At 42.9% G+C, this 16,092-nt stretch overlaps 1 protein-coding gene across 1 annotated transcript in view; it reads right to left on the reverse strand.

Annotated features, from left to right (window-relative positions):
* PIRT (phosphoinositide interacting regulator of transient receptor potential channels) overlaps window positions 1-13,349 on the reverse strand; it is a 42,408-nt gene extending 29,059 nt beyond the window's left edge. The window contains exon 1 of the mRNA XM_033959978.1: window positions 13,168-13,349. The gene's annotated coding sequence lies outside the window, so the exon portion shown is untranslated. The remainder of the gene's footprint in view (window positions 1-13,167) is intronic.
* Between the last annotated feature and the right edge of the window lie 2,743 nt (window positions 13,350-16,092).

Below are 16,092 nucleotides of genomic sequence, written 5' to 3' on the forward strand. Positions count from 1 at the left end.
TTTTACAATTGATGATTTTAGTTTGTATGGATCTTTAGGATGTTCATACTTTATTTTGGTGTTCCTTTCTTTTAAATTTTAAAATTATGTAAGCCACTGTGACTTTTTTTTTATTTTTTTTTTTACAATCAATGGGGTATCAAGTATATAATAAACATAAACATAAGCTTTTTACCACAATGAATATGCATTAGATAAATTGGAGACTAAGGGCTCCTTTTATCATGCCGCGCTAGCAGTTTAATGCGCGTAATAGCGAGCGCTAAACCACTGGCCGTGCTAGCCTCCTCTTGAGCAGGTGGTAGTTTTTGGCCAGCGCAGGGATTAACGTGTGATGAAAAGTTGCGCACATTAACTCTGCTAGCGTGGCTTGATACAATGCCTTACGCGCTAAATACTAACGCCTCCATACAGCTTGCGTTAGTATTTTTAATTTAGCACGCACTAAAAACACTAGCGCACCTTAGTAAAAGGAGCCCTAAATTGTATGTATGGGACTTGATTAGATTGAAAGCTCTACTGAGCAGGGATTGCGTGTTCTTTTTTTTTCCCATGAAATTTTATTGAAAAAGTTTTCTCAAAATACAAAAGGAAAATCAAAGCAAATATCCAAACAATCCAAAACAGGGACACAAAAAAGCTTAGCATCAATGTATACAGGCAAATATGTACATAATAGGTTCTCTAGACCAGTGGTTCCCAACCCTATCCTGGAGGACCACCAGCCAGTCGGGCTTTTGGGATAGCCCTAATGAATATGCATGGGGCAGATTTGCATATCTATCACCTCCATTATATGCAAATCTCTCATGCATATTCATTAGGGCTATCCCAAAAACCCAACTGGCTGGTGGTCCTCCAGGACAAGATTGGGAACCACTGCTCTAGACCATATAATACAACCGTCATATAAGAATAGAAATATCAGAGAGAAAACAGGGGAGGGAAGAAGTTTTCCCTCTCTTTCCTGCCCTTCATTAGAGATTGTATGTTCTACTGTCCCTTGAATATTTTAATGTACAGCACTGCGTATGGTCTAGCAGTGCTATAGAAATGATTAGTAGTAAGCAGACCTATCTCAGGCATGCTCATTGTGATGAGCCCAAAACCCTGACTGGCTAGGTGAGCCTCCAGGACTGGGTTGAAAAGCACTACTTTAGAGCAGTTGTTCTCAAACCTGCCCTGGGGAGCCAACAGCAACCAGTTGATGCAGTACATGCAAACCTATCTTATGAATATTTATTGTGGGCATCCTGAAAACCTGACTGGCAGGTTTAAGAACCACAACTTTAGAGGACAATCTTCAAATCCATGTACAGGGGCTATGACCTCCCCCAAAATTGACAGTTGCCGGTTGGTGCCCATCCATTTCCTGACGCTGTACTTTAAATCTTCAGGGCAGTTGCCACACAGCATCAACAAGCAGGCCTGTCCCGGAACCCTTCATTCTATTTCCGGGGGTAGGCCTGCTTGTTGATGCTGCGTGGCGGCTGCCATGAAGATATAAAGTACAATGCCGGAGGAGGTAGGGGGTGAAGTTGGGAGCTGGTGATGTGCTGTGCCGTGCCGCATGATTCCACTGGGGCTAGGGTGGAGGTCCCGGGCCTTGCCCCAAGCCAAACAGTGTTCCGCTGCCTATGAATCCAGCTACATGCTATTTTCTAAAGTACATGCGTATCTTTGATAACATGTATTTTTAGGTGGGAGTTCACATGCTGTGTTTATCTAGTAGCACTATATAAGGGGCTGCTGAAAAGTTCTCAGCCCAACCAAGAAGAGAATGATGTGGAGCCATGAAACTTACAAAATATTCCACACTCTTCTTGACACTTTTTGTTTCATTTCATATCATTGAGATGTAAGTTTCATGGCTCCACATCATTCTCTTGGTTGGGCTGAGAACTTTTTAGCAGCCTCTCCTATTGTGATGTCATAATGCCTCATTTCACCAATGCTTAAGAGCCAGCCACATCGGTGATATCACAATGGCTTGGTTTCCCTATACTTGTGTCCTTTTTCTAGATGCATTTGCCTCATTGAAATGAAAAGTGTCAAGAAAAGTGTGGAATTACTTGTAAGTTTAATGGCTCCATGTCATTCTCTTCTTGGTTGGGCTGAAAACTTTTCAGTGGCCCCTCATAAAAATGATGATATAGTAGTAATAGTTGATGGACCTTTGATCTGTTTATTTTCAGTGAATGATTTCTTCGTTTGCACATCAAGCAGTGACAGAAATCATTTTAGACTGTTGTTAAGTCCCATGGAAAAGGAGCTCCACAGGTTTGTAAGATCCAAGGAGCGCAAGAGTAACCCCCCCCCCCCTCACTGGATAAGGAAACAGAACAAGCCAAGGCACAAATCGACATGACAAACCAGAGGTTCAAGAAAAGAACAATATGTGCTGTTGAAAAAAAATCAATGACAAGAAACAAACAGAACAAGGAAAGGAAGATATATTTGGTTTGCTCAAGTTTAAGAATGATATATTACTGAGAGAGCTAAATAAAGCGCAGCATTAGGAAATGGAAGAAGGAACCAGACCCTCTGTGCACCACTACAATTATTCAAGTTTCACAAAATGGAATTTTTGTATTTAGTTTTCAAAAAAAGGAAGATGGGTGTGTGTTTGCGTGTGTAATATATATAGGACACTGTTCTTCAATGCAAGACCAATGGCGGCCCCCAGACACCTCTTTGGTAGCCCTTAGTGCCTTCTAGTTGGTATTTTTTTTCTGCTACTCTGCCTCTGGTGACACGTCAAAACCGGGGAGGACAATGGCACGCTGACAATCCTGCACCGACATTTGAGTGCAGGAGAAAAATGCGCCGCCGCTTTGAGGCCTTCCCTTTTGTGCTCTAAGTGTGTGAAGGAACCCCCTCACTACACTTAGAAGTCCTTGAGCTCCCGTTGAGGGGGGGACTCCCCACAACACTAAAAACAGGAAGGAGAATGGGAGGTCCCCCCAAGCCCCCCCAATGAGAACGTAAGGACTTCTAAGTGTCCCCACCCACACCCCCCCTCAGAGCATAAAACAGAATGCCTCAAAGTGGCAGAAGTGGTGGCGCGCTCTTCTACGCTCAAATGTCGGTGCAGGATTATCGTTGCACCATTGTCCTCATCGCTTCTTTTTTTTTTTTTTAATCTTTATTCATTTTTAAAACTTTTAACAAGAGTAACATAATATACAGTCATTTTATACTTTAACATCTCTTAATATACCATCGAATTCTAACTCACATCAAATATCCCCCCCTTATACCCAACAATTGTTCTTAAGCATAATAAATCAGAAAATATTCCCTTCCCCCTCCCCACCCTGGACGTGTATGAACAAAGGGAAAAAAGTAATATTCATTCTGTACAATATTTTGTTAATGGCTCCCAAACATCTCTAAATTTCTTAAAATGTCCCTGCTGTATGGCTATTACCCATTCCATTTAAAAAATTTGGCATAACGAATTCCACCCAAAATTATAATTCGGCCGATCCCAATTTTTTCAGTTTTTCATAATTTGCTGTATGGCAACCCCTGTCATGATGAGCAAAAGTTTATTATTATTAGAAGAGATTTGACTCTTGGCTGTCATGGAAATACCAAATAACACAGTGTCATATGATAATGCCACCAGATTTTCCAGTAGATTATTCACTTGGCCCCAAACGGATTTCCAAAAACTAAGTATCAATGGACAATAGAATAGTAAATAATCTAATGTCCCAGCTTCGAGATGACAGTGCCAGCATCTATTAGACTTAGAGCTATCTAATTTCTGTAAACGAACTGGGGTCCAAACTGCTCTATATAACAAAAGAAACCAAGTTTGTCTCATAGATGCCGACGCCGTAAATCTCATCCTCCAAGCCCAAATACGTGGCCATTGAGATGCAGTAATTTGATGCTTTATTTCAATGCTCCAAATGTCACGCAGACCAGTCTTTTGTTTCTTATTCAAAAATCCAGATATTAATTTATACCACTGAGTGGCCTGGTGTCCCAGTAAGTCCACCTGAAAATATAAGACCGGCAGACTATGCCGATTAGTTAGATTTTTCCATTCAGGGAACCCCTCCTGAATGGCCTGCTTCAACTGTAACCATCTATAATTTTGTGATTTGTTAAGATCAAATTTGTGTTGCAATCGTGCAAAGTCAAGCAGCTTACCATCTGATATAACATCATCCAAAGTCTGTATACCTGCCTTCATCCAATGTTTCCAGATTATCTTGAACCCAGTTTGAATCTTGGAGTTCAGCCGGAGGGTCTGACACATCCTCTGTGTTTTTAACACCCTACCCTGCCTTTATACCAAGGCTCAGGACAGAAAGGGGAAAGTGGATGGGGGCAAGAGCACATGTTGTGAAGAACAAAGAATTTCTCAATAGACAAGAGAATGCATTTGGAAATGGTCAAAATCTTGAGAATACTTCCCGATGAAGTCTGAAGGCTAAAGGGAAGATGTCAGCAGTGTTGTGGCCCCTTGTCAGAAAATGTTTTTGCGGCTCTCCTTCATCTCATTAGAATCCAAAGTGCCCCAGTTTAAAAATTAATGAAGATCATTGCATAAGAAAATGTGTTAACTTGTGGAAGGGAGAAACTCTTACCCAGGATTCTCAGGTAAACATTGAATAAGGACGGTGACAGCGCGAAGGCCCTCTAACTTTGGGACTTCTTATTGTCTTTTCTTAATTTGTATACTCCTCCCTCCGTATTCGCAGTGGTTACGGGCGTAACATAGCCACGAATACTGAAAAAACGTGAATAACTTTCTCATAGGTTATTCACGGTTTTCTGTCAAAAACCCTCGAGAATATGATAAAACCGCAAATAACCTATGAGAAAATTATTCGCCTCCTCCTCCTCCCCCCGTCTGCCCAGGTCTCTCCTTAACCCTGGCCCCGTCTACAGAGCAGGGGAGAGAGAGAAGCCCACCGCAAAACTCCCGTCACTTCGCTGCAACCCCTCCCACCCCACCGGGTCCCCCTCGCACCCAGCCCGTCTCCTCTCCTCAGAGCTGCGGACCCAAATTCCAGTGACGTTCATGTGACGGTCTCAGTCAATGGCTGGGCAATGCTCCAGTCCGGGCCATGGCAACAGGAGCTCAAAGGGGGGGAGAGGGTGGCGGTGGCCGCCACCTGGTGTGCGAGGTTCCCAGCTGAGATGAGCCCCGGTTGCATTTGGCCATGTGGAAATAAGGCTTTAGCCCACCAGTTTGCAATGGCAGGTATGCACCTCTTTACTTGATTTGGAATAGGTGTTGGTGGCATGGATGATGTAATTTAGGGGGAGGAGCCAACATGCTAAAAACTATGAATAGTCGAAACCGCGGGTACCCCCCATGAATATGGAGGGAGGAGTGCACATATGTTCTATTGCCCAGGAATTCCATGTATGCCTAGTTCACTTAATTTTGGAAGCCGCGGACCTCAGATTTTTAAATTTACTGGAGCTACAGGAAACCGGTTTAAAGGATTTGTTTTAGAACCGCTCCAGCACTAGTCTCTGGCTCTGACAGACCTCTATGACATTTTAGCGCTGACGGATCCTAATACTTTTCCCTCCCTATGCTGAGACGGATCCGTCAGAGCTCAATTGTCATCGAGGTCTGTCAGAGCCTAAACTACAAGTGGCATGGACCTCAGATTTTTAAGGACGTGCGGTTTTAGGTCTGTGAGGCCCGCGTTTTACCCCTTCCCACCAGAGAATTGTACATTAACACAGAATTCTCAACATTTTGCAGATCGTGGTATTCCTGCCAGTGGCCTAAAGTTTTCTACTTTAGATAAGTCCAATCCTGAGGCTTTAAGCATGGGACTCAGTGCAATGGCAGATGCTGTTTTGGGGAATATAGCCCTTTTTCAAGCATACATGAATGAAATCAGTCAGCCATGACAGGAAACCTGAAGGGATATGTTCCAACATGTTAGTTGGACAAATATCTATGAAACAAAAATTTAGAGTTTCCTCAGCACAGCAGAGGCTTCTTCTATGGTAACAACAAGGAATTCTTTTCAACATCTGTCAGTCGGTACCCCTTCTGCATAATGTCATTTACAGAATGTATTTCAATATAGTCATAAGAATTGCCATACTGGGGCAGACCGAAGTTCCATCAAGCTAGGTATCCTGTTTCCAACAGTGGCCAACCCAGGTCCCAAGTACCTAGCTAGATCCCCGGTAGTAAAACAGATTTTAGGCTGCTTATCCTAGGAATAAACAGTAGATTTTCCCAAGCCATCTCAATAATGGCCTATGGACTTCTCTTTTAGAAAATTACCCAAGCCTTTTTAAAACCCCGCTAAGCTAATTGATTTCACTACATTCTCTGGCAATGAATTCCAGAGTTTAATTACATGTTGTGTGAAGAAATATTTCTTCCGCTTAGTTTTCTTCCGGTTAGTTTTAAATCTACTACTTAGTGGCTTCATTACATGTTCCCTAATCCTAGTATTTTTGGAAAGAGTGAACAAGTGATTCAAATCTACCTTTTCCATTACACTCATTATTTTATAGACCTCTATCATATCACCCCTGAACCATCTCTTCTCCAAGCTAAAGAGCCCTAGCCGCTATAGCCTTTCCTCCTAGGGTAGTCATCCAATCCCTTTTATCATTTTTGTCGCCCTTCTCTGTGCCTTTTCTAAATTCCTCTATATCTTTTTTGAGATATGGTGACCAGAACTGCATACCGTATTCGAGGTGCAGCTGTATCATCGATACAAGGGCATTGTAACATTTTCATCTATATCCTCCAAGCTGTGCGTAAATGACTCCCTTACTGGCCTAATCTTTTCCTGAAAATAACATGCCAGCCCCTTTTCCTCTAGTTGTTGCAAAGCAGCTCTGTCAATAATATCTCTGGTGGATATTAATGAGTTAAAGATCTTAAAGAGATATTTGGAAGAGTTTCTTGACTGATTAATCATGCTAACTTAAATTGTTTTATTTCTCTTCTCCAACTGATAAAGTGCTCCTGCTTTTGGTGTTTCCTCTAAGCTCTTTCCAACTTTCTCACCATTGTTTTTAAAGCTAATAGTTCTTCTGAAAACCATGGATTATTTTCTGTTGCAATTTACAGTTTTAGTTGGAGCAATCTTGTATAAGACTGATGTTGTAAGATCCAGCCAGGAGATTAGGGACCTGTCTACATCCTCACTCATAGGTTCTAATTGACCCATGACCTCCTTCCGGAATTCCTCTGTTGGTATCTTACTGCGCCTCATCATTTGTAGCTCTTCTTTGGTTGCTGATATATTTGTTATAGGTTATTTTAGGTAGTAGTTTAATAGGTAATGATCAGACCAGATAGACCATGTTCAGTGGGAACCTATCAAGGGAATGTGTAATTCTTTAGATGTAAAAGCAATAAAATCTAGACTGTGAGTATAATATGGTTTTGGTGCCTCAGTGGCTTTATGTGTTTCAGATGCTTCCACTATTGCTGCTTGCTAAACATGACAAAGAACTTGGTAGGTGTTTAACTGCTTATTTGTGGAATGGGAAGAGGGCACGGTTGTCTTTATCAGTGTTAAATGAACCAAGGGAACAGGGGGGGGGGGGTTGGGACTGCATAGTATTCGGTATTTTCCCAGGCTTGTCAGATGAGGCACCTGAATGATTGGTCCAGGGAACCCATCATTTTTCAGATACTGCATCTGAACTTACTCTTTGTGCCCCATACCATTTTAGCTATCTCTTGCATGCACAACGCCTCCCTGGATGCCCTGCTCCCTTGGGTGGTATTCTCTTCAAGCCTCTTCGACAGGTTTGGCAGAGATTGTGTACCCAACTGCAGATAGGGCCTACTGCTACGGCTTATATGCCTTTTTGGGATAACATGGATTTCCCTCCGGGGACCTCACAATTTCCTCAGTCGGTGTGGAAAAAGACTAACTTGCAATATTTATTTCAGGTGGTTAATTCTCAGGGCACCCTGCTTCCCTTTGCAACATTACAGACTGAAAATCACTGGCACCCTTCTGATTGGTTGGCATATTCTCAGGTGGCATCTTATGTGCGGTCCCTTCCGCGGACCGGACTTACCAATCTCAGTCAGGAGGCGCTTTCTGAAGTGTTATGCCTTTCAGCTCAAACGCAGATTCCCCTGAAGTATCATCACCGATTTCTCCGGGAGAGCCTGGGACATATATCTTATGATTTTTATGCAACTAAATGGTCTGCAGACTTATCTTGTGTGATTACTGGACAGACTATTCAGAAAGGTCTTAAGCGCACAGCCGGTATTACCACTCAGGTTACTTTAATTGAAATGAACTATAAGTTTTTTCTTCGACTCCATCGCTCGCCTGTTTATCTCCACCGAGTTAAATTTCTCCAGACAGATGCTTGTTTAAAATGTACTCAACTTCAGGCAACTTTGAGTCATCAGTTATGGGCCTGTCCCCTGGTGCAGGACTTTTGGACTCAGGTACGTCGCCACATCACATCAATGTGGCATTATGGATATGTTAATCGTCCTGATTTGCTTTTCACTCTAGAGGACATATCCCGTGCATCTCCCAAGGGGTTTCGGGTTTTTTTGGAACGAGCTGTTTTATTGGGGAAAAAGACAATACTGCAATGTTGGACTGTTCCTGATCCACCAACACTATCACACTGGCGTTCTCTTATGATTCAGCAGGCTTCGATGGAGCGTCTTTCCTTAGCTTCCTTGGAGGTGCCCAGGGGACGCTTGTTTTGCCATATTAGGGAGCCTTTTTGGTTAACTTTAACTCCTGCTGCTCGCAGCCACCTCTTGAATCCTTGATTACTCATGCGCTCTGACCATTGTGCAGTTTGTATGGTGGGGAGGTTGGGTGGGGGGAAGGGGATGGGAGGTTGGGGGGGTGAGGTAGAGTACTGTTTGTATTATATGCGTTTGTACTACTAATTTGCTTGTTTGTCATTTCAAAGTTCAATAAAAACATTTTCACATTAAAAAAAAAAAAATTTAGACTGTGACCTTCCTTATGAATTGGATCAGAGGGGAAAGTGGCAAAATTTAGTTGCTTCAACAGATTATTAAATGCACAGACTTTAGGATCATCAAGCACTTCTAAGTGTAAATTTAGATGCCTATGAATTACCAGATTGGTGAAGGATGTGGCACAGTGAGAGATCAAATTAAATGGTTTATCTTCTACCATTCGTAGGAACTGAATAAGCATCAGAGCATTTACCTCACCGGCCTTTGCTAAAAACCTCTAATGCAGTTTCATAATAGGGGCCCTTATATCTCATTTCTGGGGGGGGGGGGGGGTTAAAAAAGATTGTAATATACACCCCCCAAATTCACATTAAGAACATAAGAATAGCCTTACTGGGTCAGCCCAATGGTCCATCAATGGTCCGTTCTCACGGTACCCAAGGAGTAGCAATATTCCATGCTACCAATCCAGGGCAAGCAGTGGCTTCCCCCTTGTCTTTCTCAATAACAGACTATGGACTTTTCCTCCAGGAACTTGTCCAAACCTTTCTTAAAACCAGCTACGTTACCCGCTCTAACCACATCCTCTGGCAACGCGTTCCAGAGCTTAACTATTCTCTGAGTGAAAAAAAAATTTCCTCCTATTGGTTTTAAAAGTATTTCCCTGTAACTTCATTGAGTGCCCCCTAATCTTTGTAATTTTTGATGGAGCGAAAAATCGATCCACTTGTACTTGTTCTACTCCACATTATGATAAAGTGCTCCTGCTTCTGGTGTTTCCTCCAAGTAAACATTGAATTAAAATTAGATTCAACATAAGTAACACCATGACTATAAAATATAATAAAATACACCTCAGCCTGTCATTAAAAAACGGGCATCCCTATTTCAAGATACAAAAGACACTTTCTATATAACAGAAATCTAGACATCAATTTCCCCCCCCCCCTTTTAGCAAAAGTGGGTTTTAGCGCAGGCAGTTGTGCTGAATGCTGTGTGCTGCTCCCGACGCTTTTGCAAATGGAGGGGGGGGGGGAGGGGTTGTGAGAAATAACAAATATTTAGTTTCTTCTGAAAATGAAGATAGATTCAGCTGCAAATCTAATGGCAAATTATTTCAGTAGTGTGAAACTGTGCCATAAAGAGTTTTATTCAATATTAAATGTTGGCTATGTGTGTGTTTATTGTGGGAAAATTGAGGGAACTGTGCGTACTTTTGTACAAATGCAACATACTCATGATTGCATTTTACAGTGCTTGTCTCATAAAATTTTAGGTTGCCTTCTTCGATTCCACCCCTTGCTCCACCCTTTTTCCACACAGGTAAATGCTGTCATGCTGTGTATGCACTTTACATGCATTCGTAGGGTGATGGTGGGCAACTTTTAAACCATGTTTTGACATGGCTAAACATGCATTTCTGCAGTAAAATGTTTTGAAAACTTTCTACAAAACGTTCGGCCTGCAGAAACCAACTACCGGTAAGCCATCTGCCAAATATATTCCATGCTTGACAGCTAGGATACACAGCCCAGTTATGGCATAGGTATCTGTCTCTTGTGCCACATTTTCTTAGGTAATAGGTGTACCTCCATGACGCCATCCAGCCCTGCTGCTGTTCTTATGGGATAGACACGTGGGATCTATTCACAGAGAAAGGTAGGGGAGGGTCACTGGGGTGGGCAGACTAGATGGGCCGTGGCCCTTATCTGCCGTCTATTTCTATGTTTCTATGTTTCTATCCAAAACTAAGGCCAGTACTGAGCAGTCCTGAACAGTCTGTGACCTGTATATGGTGATTTGGTTTAGGATGAGCTAGGGAGGGCTTTGATGGAAACTCCAGGGACAGGATGGTTAGGATAGGCTGGAGTGTGCTTCAATGGTAACTCCAGTTGTGGGAACCTGAAGACAGTACCGGACGGACTTCTATGGTCTATTGCTCAGAAATATTAAAGAAGAAAAAAAAAAATACAATTTAACCATGAATGTATAACGAGTGTGACTACTGAGCAGACTGGATGGACCATTCAGGTCTTTATCTGCTGTCATTTACTATGTTACTATGTTAAAACAGTAATGGCTCTTTGCAGAAAAGTCAGCCTAGGGCCTGTGAGCTGGGATACACTCACAAGCTTTGCATCAACCTGCCTCTCACAGAATATCTATGATAAAATGAAGCCCAGGCAAGAAGTAAGGGTGAGGTTACTAGAGGGCTTATGAAAGTATAGAGGAAAATGAGATCTGGGAGAATGCTTTATCCCACTGCTTCCAATGATTTGTAAGTGTGTGTGTCTGTGTGTGTTGGGAGGGGGGGGGGGTGCATGGCTCTCCCTTGCCTGTGCGTGCCCAGATTGTAGATCTGACCTTGAGGATATATCCTTGGCAGTGTGGGCAAAACCAACTGACCAGACTAGATGCTCATTTCTCTGCCACATATTTGCTTCCAGAAAATCAGAGTTTCCTGTAAAGTTTCCCGAGATAGATACTTTCTCAAATGAACATGCCTTCCTATGTACCAATTCCATTTCATTCTGTCCCTTCACCCATTTGATATATTATGTATTACCTGCACATATAACAGTATACAATAACAGCAATTACATGACATTAAGGGCTCTTTTTACTAAGGTGCGCTAGTGTTTTTAGCGCACACAGGATATTACCGCACGCTACGCGGCAAAAAAACTAATGCCAGCTCAATGCTGGCGTTAAGGTCTAGCGTGCGCAGCAATTCACCGCGAGCTATTCCGCGCGTTAATGCCCTAACGCAGCTTAGTAAAAGGAGCCCTAAATCATAGAACACACACTAGAATCAATATTAAATTAGAATATTAAATTGTCTCTGAGCTCCAATCAATGAGAGCATTACTGATAAGAACGCCCTTTCCATCCCAAAAGAACTGTTATAAGAACATTGCACTCTAAGAGCATCTTTTCAGAAGTATCTGTAGGTGCAGGAATTCCGTTGAAGGAATTCCTTGTATCCTACCGTTGCTAACTGAGACTCAGAGCTTGCTCTTTTCTTACCTCCATGATCTACTATTGCTGTCAGAAATACTCACAGAGAGGTCACAGAAAAACCTTTACTGCAAAGTCAGTAGAAATACAAATCGTTCCGTCTGTTAAACTGTCTCAAAGGCTGACCTTTTCAAACACCCCTCCCAGGGACTCGCTCTCTTCTAGAGAGTTGCGCGGGGACAGAAATCCCACCCATCCCCACAAGGAATTACCTCCATCCCCGCCCGTCCCCATAAAAAGCAGCAAATTACTTCTGACAGGATCATCAATTCCACAGTTCCTTTTGTGTTTGCGCTGCTGTTTTCCTTGTGGAATCTCTTTGGTGGAACCCTTTTTTTGTTTTCTGTTCAGGTAATTAACTTATAAACCCCTTCTTTTACTAAGGCTGACATGTCTATTATGATCAGGCAGAGTACAGTACAAGGATTCAAACAGGGATTGGACGGATTCCTGAGGGATAGGGGGATCGTGGGATACTGAGAGAGGTGCTGGGATGTAACACAGGTATAGAAAGCTAACTAGGTAATAAGTATAGAAATCCAACCAGGTCGTGCATGTGCAAGACCGGAGGGTTAGGACTTCGATGGGAAGATAGGACTCAATGGGAAACCAAGGTGGCAAGGGGGCCCCTTCTGGTGACTCAGACAGGCCGTGACCTGTTCGGGCCGCCGCGGGAGCGGACTGCTGGGCAGGATGGACCTATGGTCTGACCCGGCGGAGGCACTGCTTATGTTCTTATGTTCTTATATGGGCGGACACTTCTTCCAAAGCCTTCCATCCCCGTGGGAGTCCCGTTGGCTAGAGGGGGGTCCCCGTGGGAGTCCCGTGGGTTAGGGGGGGATTCCCGCTATCCCCGTTCCCGTGCAGACCTCTACTCTCTTCCTCCACATTGTGCACCTTTGTAGACTTCCATCACGGTTTTTCTCTATTATCCAGCAGGATAAGAAGTAAAGATCCGGACAGAAAGTGTACTAATTCTAATGCAACCTACCATGAAAACTTTAAACGCACATAATTTCAGGATCCCTGCCTAGGCAAAATGGCCAAGAAAAGACTAATCATTAACACAATCCTAGCACAGGGCGTCAAGAGAAACAAGAGTGTTTTTTTTTTTTGAGGTCCTGAACTGTCATATCACATTTCTAACTTAAAATTGATTTTCTTTATTGCAATAAGCAAAATAACATTTTTTTCAGTACACAAACACTAAAACGTCTACTTACATGTTTCTTGAACAGGGCAAAGAGGCAGACAGCAAGTTATTAGTAGTGAGCAGGAACTTACATTGCTGCTAAGGTGCTGGAGGGACTCCTTTATCCACATGAATTGAGAACAAACCACAGGAAATGATGGTAAATAGATCCTTAGTGAGCCATAGTCAGAGTTTGAAGAAAGCCTTTTACCTTGTCTACAGATCTGTGTTAAACTGTTAGTGAATTACTGTGGGCATTCAGACAGTGAGGCTCTCCCAGATTGTGCCTAATGGGTTAACTCTTCATTGTCCTGCATTAGATGCTGGAGGAGGAGAGGAAGCAGCTTTTTAGCATTACTGCCTGTTCTCTTTGCCAAGAAACTCTTCTATGGGCTTAACAATTGAAAGCCCTTTGAGACTGTCTTATCATTGCAGAATTCAAAACCACTGTAATCTCTTTGAAAAATGAACCACCATATTCTCATATCTATGTTTTCTTCTTATACCTATGTTTTTTCAGCTTATGGCATCATAAGGAAAGGGCTCTGATATGATAAAGAGGGCCAATAGAATTTGAACATTGAACAGAAGTGTATTGAGTATTCCTTGATAGCCACAGAGAAGAAATTCCTTTTTGCCTGGTGTCTCTTGAGAGGGTACGGACACTGCCATTGTGTTCTCAACTCCAAAGAGAAGAGTGCACGTCGAGTGTCACGTGAAGGGTGCTTGGTGGTGCAAATTTCTGTTGAAAACATGCTGTGCAAAATTAAGTCAGATCAATATTTAAACTCCATGGTCAGCATTTTTTTCACTCAACTAGTAAATTACCTCTTAAACTCTGGAATTTGTTGCCAGAGAATGTGGTAAAAGCAGTTAGCACAGCAGGGTTTAAAAAAGATTTGGTTAATTTCCCAAAAGAAAAGTTCATAAACCAGCATTAAGATGGACTTGGAAAATTCTACTGCTTTTACTGTTGAGATATTGCCAGGCAATGGTGTAGTAAGGAGGGTGGGGGTTGTGGCAGACCACCCCAGGCTCCGGCACATTTCTGCCTCCCCCACACCACACTCATGTCCTCCTGTACCTCTTTAAATCTTTGCTAGCGTAAGCAACTTTTCCAATCTGCTGTTCGCGCCAGCCTGTCTCCCCTCTGAAATCATTTCCTGGTTGCGAAGCCAGGAAGTGACATCAGAGGGAAAGCCAATGGCGGTATGAGCAGTTGGCAGGAGAAGCTGCTCGTGCTGATGAAGATTTAAAGGGATACAATGAAAAGGGGGTGGGGGGGGGGTGGGAGTGTGGTGTGGGTACAGGGAAGGAATGGGGGGAGGGGCAGGCCTATTGCTTGGTACTTGTGACTTGGATTGGCTACTATTGGAAACAGGATACTGGACTTGATGGACCTTCAGCCTGTTCCAGAATGGCAACATTTTATATTCTTATGTTCACAGTGATTAAATTATTCACAGATATTCAGTAATGCTGACATGGCTTTTCAGAGAATCACAGAAGTCAGGGCCAGTGCAAATTAGGAGAACCAGAGTCCTGAAACTCATAATTAAACAAAACAAAACCCAAAAACCAGATATACAGTAGAAGGAGTTAAAGCAGATTTTTAGCTGTAAAAATATGCAAGCTTGTTCATAATTAAGGAAAACTCTGGTACCCATATTAATTTCATGCTCAGTTAAAAATACTGTATATTAAACAAATAAACATTTTCCCCCAAAAGCTTCTTTGTCTCTTTTCTGTGTGAGGCCAAGGCCAAATGGTCCTGGGCTCCACTGCTGAATTTTCATGCGTACTGAGGTGTGCCATGGCAACATGCAAACCACTATCATCTATATAGGAATTTGCATAAAATTAGGACAGCAAGTTCTCTGTATGAGTGGTTCATTTCACTTCATCTATTATGCTTATATACTGCAAATTGCGAATACATCTATCATCTAATTCTAGAAACTTGCACACACAATATCACACTTAGTGCACAAAATGGCACACCAAGTTATAGAATAATAGAAGTTGTGTATGTGACAATATATTAATTAGATGCTAAATTCATAGGCGTCAGTATGGGGGAGCCACAGGGGCCATGGCCTCCCCCCAAATTCTCGGTCACTGTAGTTTTGGTTCTCCCACCCACCTGTCTCCCGGTGTTTGCTTAAATCTTCGGGCAGCCACCGCGCAGCGCCAAACAGCAGGCCTGATCTGGAACCCTTTATTCTACTGGGGGCGGGCCTGCTGGTGGACGCTGCACGGCTGCTGCTGAAGATTTAAAATAAAAGCGCCGGGATGAGGTGGGTGGGGGACTTGGGAGCTGTTCAGAGGTCATGCGCCAGGGCGGAGCTCCTATCCCCTCCGCACTATGAACTTGCATTAATGGCTATAATTAGAAGTTATATGCTTAACTGCCATGAGGGTTATCTTTCACATAGAGAATGACACGGTGACAAAATTCATCACTGTTCCCGTCCCCACGGATAACTGCGGGAAACCATCTTCATGTCATTCTTTAAGGAGAAAGGGAAGAATCAGAGTATGAATGGCCACAACCACTGACCCGCAAGCTTTGCTTTGAAGAATGCTGGTGTAGAAGGACTGAGGTTGAAATAGACACTAGAAAATGACATGGGATTATTTCCCGCGGTTATCCGCGGGGACGGGAACGGTGATGAATTTTGTTACCGTGTCATTCTTTACTTTCACATACTGCCTTTCCTCTGCAGTTGAAAGAGGATAGATTCCATACAAACGAAAGGAAATTCTTCTTCACCCAGAGAGTGGTAGAAAACTGGAATGCTCCTCCGGAATCTGTATATAGGGGAAAACACCCTCCAGGGCAGGGGTAGGGAACTCTGGTCCTCGAGAGCCGTATTCTAGTCTGCTTTTCAGGATTTCCCCAATGAATATGCATTGAAAGCAGTGCATGCAAATAGATCTCATGCATATTCATTGT

The sequence above is a fragment of the Geotrypetes seraphini genome, chromosome 10 (genome assembly GCF_902459505.1).
Source record: "Geotrypetes seraphini chromosome 10, aGeoSer1.1, whole genome shotgun sequence".
Lineage (NCBI taxonomy): Eukaryota > Metazoa > Chordata > Amphibia > Gymnophiona > Dermophiidae > Geotrypetes > Geotrypetes seraphini.